At 46.8% G+C, this 7,151-nt stretch overlaps 1 long non-coding RNA gene across 1 annotated transcript; it reads left to right on the top strand.

The window, feature by feature from the left end:
* The first annotated feature begins 3,141 nt into the window (after positions 1 to 3,141).
* LOC122379274 lies at positions 3,142 to 6,980 on the top strand. Its single transcript, XR_006256154.1, has 2 exons — positions 3,142 to 4,980; positions 6,288 to 6,980. It is a non-coding gene; the product is annotated as an uncharacterized LOC122379274 (long non-coding RNA).
* The last annotated feature ends 171 nt before the right edge of the window (positions 6,981 to 7,151 follow it).

Here is a 7,151-nt window from a genome sequence, read left to right as displayed (position 1 = left end):
TCTGAGATTACAGTTTTGTAGCCCCGTTAATTCGACACCTTTTATGTCTTGATCATTTTCTGTATCTTCAGAGCTGTAAGCCTGACAGCTCTTCCCGTGAACCTTTTTTTTTTTTGTTCGAAAATGGCAGAACATGACGTCCTTCTTACGTCATTTGCGGCGAACCTATTATAGCCTATGGACAATTTTTATCATAATGTGTAAAATTGTTGCCCGGAGGGGTCCTGAAAGTTTGGTGACGATATCTGCAGTCGTTTAGGAGATATTGACTGAAAAGGACGGGGGGGGCGTTTCGCCCCCCCCCCTCTTACGGGGCGCGGGTTAAGTCATGATTGTCTCATGGACTATGGCATGGATGTAAAGGATCATGAAATGTACAGTGGCCATTGGCCTTTGATGATGTCGCTTTGTTAACCCACGACCCGTTGGGCCAAAAGGCCCCCCGTGTTTTTTTTTTTTTGCAGATAACTTAGAAACAACTGCGAATTTCGACTTGAAGCCTTCAGTAGGTAACTCTCCGGACATCAATTTTACACAACTCCTGGAACAATTATGTCCCAGTTCATCTCAGGTCACGAGTTATAGAGGTCAAACGGAGGTCATGTTCGACGATTTTTCATCGAAAAAGTTGTTCACTGAGAAAAATCGCAGAAAATCAAGGTTTAAACTTAGCGACTTAAAAATTGGACCGTAGGTATAAAAAGGCATGACAAACAAAATGGTTATCTTTAAATTTCCAAAAATTTAAAAAAAATCCTTAGATCTAGAGATTTTCGAACTCAAAATTTAGATTTACTAGGATATTTTTAAAATTGGAGGAAATTTCTAGAAAATGGGAATATTTGTCAGAGAAACCCTTACGGGTCTTACACAAGCCAAAAATTAACAAAATATCTCTAAAACTGCCAGAGATATAGCCGTTTGAATGACTGAAAAGGTAGCGACTGTTCTTATGAGTTTTTGGGTATTTGTGCTTGAACTCAGTGAGGAATAGTAGGTATTAATGATACCTACGTATCAACCTCTTCCTGACTGAATATGATCCTTTACGTGAGTAAAGTCTCTTTTACGTAAAAACCTGTTTTTCGTTGTAAACCAGTACAATGTGACCCTATTTGACCTTTCTGTGACGTCATAGGTCCAAGAAAATGGTCAAGGAGGTGTCTGTGGTTGCATATATATGACCTGTCTTCATAAAGACTCGAATATTCACAATTTAACATGCCTTTCCTTACGATTCACGGAAGTGTTTTCTGATTGGTCGAGGCTGACCTCTGTTATGACGTCCTAGGTCATCATCCACTCAGGTGACTATCCATATGCCAAATCTATCATATACAATATACATCATATCCAAAGTCATTTTGGAAACTTATATTTCATTTTTATGACCGACTTCTCGACTCGTCATTGTAAATTGGACTGATTTCATATTTTTGACCTCCCTGTGACGTCACAGGTCAATTATCAAAGTTATCGATATCTTATCTTGTACATCTCGATGAGTTCTTTCGATTGCCGTTTGAATTTTTCCGATCCGGCTATTGGTTCCGGAGATACGACGGGGGCCCTTTGTCGCCCCCCCCCTCACCCTACAGGACGTGTAACCTGCCATACCTCAACGGGGCGCGGGTTAACTTAATAACTTTCTGGGGCACTTAAGGAGGCTTTGGCGAGAGAGTGTATGACAAGTTTACTCCATATAATCGCAATTCCGGCCTGACATGGCCTCGAGAAATAGGTCACAGGTCAAAAGTCATTAAGATCAGGGTCATGAAATTGTTATGGTGTGTAAAGAATTTTTAACTCGAGGCTGCGGGAAGTTTTGTGACAATCGGCCGCTTTTTACGCAAGCCTTTCGTGAAAAGCCGAGTGGAGGGGTCCAGCCGTTTGAGTGCGAGGGTTAAATATACACATCTATATTTATGTGGAAAAGGGTCGGTCGAATCCCTCCGCATGGTCGCTTGGCCCTGATTGAGCTAGAGCTCTTTGTAAAGAAACGAACCGATGACGTCCTTCAAGGTCCGAGTTTATTAGCTGACCTTCCAGGTCAGGTCAGTAATCGGAAGCTTGAAAAAATTAGGATCTGCTTGACTTTCTTGGAAAGAGTTTATGTATTTTGGAATCCTGATTTCGGATATTGCAATCGTTTGCACGATAGTATTTGTGCGGCTGTGGTAGGTTTGGTCAGGTCAGGTCGACCGTTAAACGTCTTTAAGGTTATTGTTACACTGTTACAGCATCTACCACCACTGGCAGCTGCGCTGCGTGCTGCAGGCGTTCAAAGATCTACAGATAAAGATGTTTATTGTTTAAAAATACTCGATCTTAAAATTGGTTACCAGTCGCTGCATCTCGCAACGGCGCTTGCCCTTTTCTCCGTGTGACTCAGTTAGGGGCGAAAGCGGCAGTGCGGCCAAATTGGTGATGTTGCGGGGAAAGTCACCCCCCCCCCAATGAAAAGTATAATGACATCCTCAGAAATTTTAAAATTACATCATCACGACGTTTTTGCTGTGAAAGCATACCTAGTGTAGGAATACAGATTAAAAATGTTCCAATGTACGATTCGCACAGTCATACTCGTGCTGTCGCGCTTGCAATGTTGTTTTTTTACATCTTTAATGACAATATTTGGAGTTTTTTTTTTTTACTTTCCACCAGAGCTTGACGTCAGGTATAGTTTTTCCACATTACTTGTAAAAACTGCACCTAAAATGAGGCTGAAGACGATTTTTTTAGATAGGGACATCTTCATACGACTTTTTTATACGTCCTCCCCCTAACGCTAAACCAATTTGGCCACACTGAAAGCGGCGAGGTCCCACCCCTCCCCTCGGCTGTGGCGTATGCAGAAAACCGACAGGGCCGGCGATCGTAAAGGCTGTTTTTCGTTCGACACCATTCCGCTCGTCACAGTGTACTACTTGCCTGCGTGTGTGTGTGCGTTTGTTTTTAGCAGGTACCCGTTGCCGGACATTTCTTGCTGATGCCAGGTCATACTGGGTCACGGAGCCTGACATGTCGTGACGGGAGGATGCAGGGTTTTGTAAACCAGTGTGGCCACTGCTGCAGTGGTCAGGCCCATCGCCGTGACCACAGCCCCACACAGCCACTAACCACCCCGCCGGCCCCCTCCCGGCACCGGTCCTCGAACACTACGCCCGGCAGCTGACCTTTACCTGACCTCTGACCCTGTTCCGTGCCGCCGGGCGCTCCAAACCAGTTCTAGCCTCTACCCCGGGTCCTCAGCTGAGACCATAGGTACTATGCCGAGTGAGGGGCAGCTCGTGCTTGGCAAACGGGGCCGGCGCACAGTAGGCGATCGGGCATGTAGATTGTAGAGTGCATAGCCAAGCGAAACCCATCGATGTTCATAACTTGCATGCTTTCCATGCTGGGACTCGTATATTTCAGACCAGCAGTCTCTAATATCTGTTGAACGATTGCAGTATTATGGCGCATCATAAAAGTCACTCTGACCTTCTAATCGTTTATTTATCCTTATGTATGACAGGTATAGCAAGACATATCGAATTTCTCATCACGAACTACAATTTGGCCTTAACTCGCGGCCCACACTGGGGTCTGCGTATAACACGTCCTACGGGGGGATTCATAGCCCCCCCCCCCCCTCCTACCTCCGAAACTACTGTGCCGATCGTCAAAATTTAAACCGCGGCGTCTGATAGCCCCGGAAACCTGTCGAGCGAAACCTAATTTCATTGACCTCGAAGTCACCGATGACGTCACAGGTCAGGTCAAAGTAAAAATTATCAATGTTTGGCTTGTTCACAATTTGGGTTCTGGCCGCCGGCTTACAAGTCAGAACAAGCTCATTTTTGGTTTACACACTCGTGAACAGATAATTTAGATACTCTAAGGGTACCAAACTTGTACTTTGATTTTCAGTTCAGGGTCAGGTCATCACAGGTCACGGAAAGCTTATATCATGCATCGGTCACGTGACACATGTTTTATAATCCGTTTAGGCCATAAATTTCGGATTCGATGTCGTTTATGTCATTCGAGGTCATGTTGAGTTGAATTTAGCTTATAGCTCAGGCCGAAATCGCGAAATGCGTCGAAATCGGAATCGAAATCGAAATCGGCCGAACATGACGTCACTCTGACGTCAATTCCGGTCAACCTATGGTAGCTACGAAGTTCAAATTTTGACACAAGGTGTCAAGTTGATGCATCCAAAGGTACTGAAAGTTTGACGTCGATACGTCAAGCGGTTTAGAAGTTATTGCAGAAAATTGGGAGGGGCTATGAATAGCCCCCCCCCCCCCAGTGGGGCGCGGGTTAAGCCGATTTGAAAATTTGACCTAAGGTCAAGGTGACCTGACCGGAAAAGGCCATGTTCCATACCAGCGATCCGCATCGTCGACCCGAATACATTCAAGTGGTTGCTTTGGCTCTAAGTGTCTACCAAAAGTTATTGCCGAAAAACTGCTATTTAGATTTACATTTCATGACCTAAGACGACCTCGTGTCTAAGACATGGGTACACCATATTTTAGCACTGTGCAGATGTTTACTTACGACGTCGGCAAGAATTTGTTTGGGACTTTGACACGCATATCCGTAAAAATTTAGGCATTGGAATTCAAAATTATATCCCGAAAGGTAATTTCGGGGGCGAAGACGGTTAACCTAAATCGTTTCAGTTAATTGCGACTTTTAAAAATAAATCTCAGTCAGCCAATCTTTTGAAAGCCGTGGCTGTGGCTGTGACGCCTGTCTCGGCTGGCGCTCGTTTCAGACTCGGACGACGTGGAGGCGATTCTGGCCGAGTTTCGGGAGAACGGCCGCGACACCGAGTACCGTCCCGAGGCGGAGCTGTTGAGCGCGCGCCTCCTCACCCGGCCGCTGCTCGAGGCCAGGCGCAAGAGCAAGAAGAGTCTGCCCGACCTCTGCGTGTTCTGCAAGAACAACGGCGAGACGGCGCAGTTCTACTCCAACCACATCCTCAAGGTGAGTCGCCGGCAGCGGGCAGAGCAGAGCTTTGTCGACTGAGGCCCGCCGCAGCTGTTACATAAGACAGTGCCATTGACCAGTCAGGGCAGGGTTCAGACGGTGTTGACAGCCCGTATGTACGTGCGGATTGCATGCTGTAAGAGATGTGTGGGGTCGTATCGTGACGGTAATTTCATCAGCACGGGGCTGGAATTTCATCAGGCTTCTGAGCTCGTGTCAAATATGGTACCTTGGAGCATCCTGCTGTCGCCGGGTGAGTACTCCAGTGGCGCGTAAAAAGAAAGAAACGAAACATAGGAATGTCGCTCGTTAGTGGCAATTTAACATTAGCATAAAACATTTCATAAATTAACACGCAACGCATGGAAGATTGACGGGCTAACATTCCGATGGTTTCAATGATTCACGATATTCATTTGCAGTATTCGTCGCATTTGCTGTTCCATGAAGTTTTTCTTTCTTTAGTATATGCTCCACAATAGCCAGCTTTCTGAATTTCTTCCGATATCAATTGTCGATGTCAGTACTTCAAGCCTTGGTACTGGGAGCTATCCATCTGTTTGTTAGTGTTAGGACTACAGAGCCCTTGAAACACGATGTTTTACTTAATTCATTCAAAAACAAGCGTCATGAAGTCTATTGGAATCTCACTAGGCAATTTAAGCACCTGTCTCACCTTTGAAAACTTAAAATATACTTAAAGAAAGATCAGGGTTACCAGATGATCCAATATGTTGCTAAAACAGTTTGATGCCATTGCTTTTATATGATCGTGTGCATACCATGCAACCTAGTTATTACGTTGGTAAAGGTACGAGCCCCTCCTGCATTCTGTAGCCTTCACCGAACGCCCACCTAAATAAACGACAAAATAGCTCGAAATCACGGCAGCACGGTTGCCGTATTTCTGGGAACATGCGGTACTCCGCTGCTTGTTGACTTTGATGACAGCCAGCCACACCCTGCCGGTCGGGCCTGCGGACATCAAAGGCGGGCCGCTGTAACGTAAACAGTAGCGGTCAGCTTCGGCATGTCCAGACGGCCGGGGCGACATTTTCGCAATATCGCGCCGCGCCGGCCGAACGCATGATCCGATGGAATGCCGCGGTCCTGTCGGCCTTTTCGTGCACGCCTCTGTGCCGTCGGTGCACGGACTGCACGGCGAGCCGCTCCGCCGCCACTCGGTCCGCCGCGGGGCACAGAGGACACCTGGGCCGTGTGTGACGAGTGCAGCCGTCAGGCGCAGCTGCAGCTGCCGAGCCGGCCGTGTTTCTGACCCGACATGTCTGTGTCTCTGCCGCCAGGACCAGCGGGGCATCGTGCGGTGTCCCGTGCTGCGCGCCTACACGTGCCCCACGTGCGGCGCGCGCGGCGACAACGCGCACACCATCAAGTACTGCCCGCAGAGGCCCGTCTGCAAGCCGGTGCTGCCGCGCATGATCCGCAAGACGGTCCACTACTGACTGCCGACGCCGGCGCCCCGGGCGGTGTCGAGTGGAACTGGGTGTTCGCCTGTGCGAGCGACGCACCATTACTGTTGTCACCGTGGGATGTCTATTGGGGCCGTATCATCGACGGAATGAGAAGGGACAGTGAGCGATATCCACGTGTCTTTCCATGTTTTATGTTAATTCTTAAATAATGTAAGATAAAAATACCATAGCACCACGGGTGGTAATGGTGCATTTGTCTAACATTGTTCATGAATTAATCCGTCAAAGATTACATGTTTTATGTTTAGTGCTTGTGTGTGCGTGTGATATCATATGTGATGCACCAAGTGAGTGCGCGCGTCTTAAGAGGATCGTTTTTGTTTTATTGTATGCATTGGGATGTCGTATTGGGAAGGTAACCGTTTTACAGAAATATCTACAGCGGCCAAGTGCGAATCATACATTGGCGACTTGTTTTGTTTTATTGTCATGCCTCATATTTATATGTGATTCGCTCATCTGTTAGCGGTACGAAATTCGTCCAATAAATTATTTTGAAAGAAATATTTGGTGATAAATGGCTGTGGCACAGTGTAGGAAAATATAGCATCAACTGAGTAAATCTGGTAAGTCGGTGACCCTTTGACCTTTGTACGTGGATACGCTGCGGATACGCTTTGTACGCTGCGGAGGGATTCAGGAATGTATCGCAATCGTACCCTTAAGATATCTCAG

The sequence above is a fragment of the Amphibalanus amphitrite genome, unplaced genomic scaffold, assembly GCF_019059575.1.
Source record: "Amphibalanus amphitrite isolate SeventyFive unplaced genomic scaffold, NRLGWU_Aamphi_draft 000074F_arrow, whole genome shotgun sequence".
Taxonomy (NCBI): Eukaryota; Metazoa; Arthropoda; class Thecostraca; order Balanomorpha; family Balanidae; genus Amphibalanus; species Amphibalanus amphitrite.
This window is presented reverse-complemented; position numbering and strand designations above follow the sequence as displayed.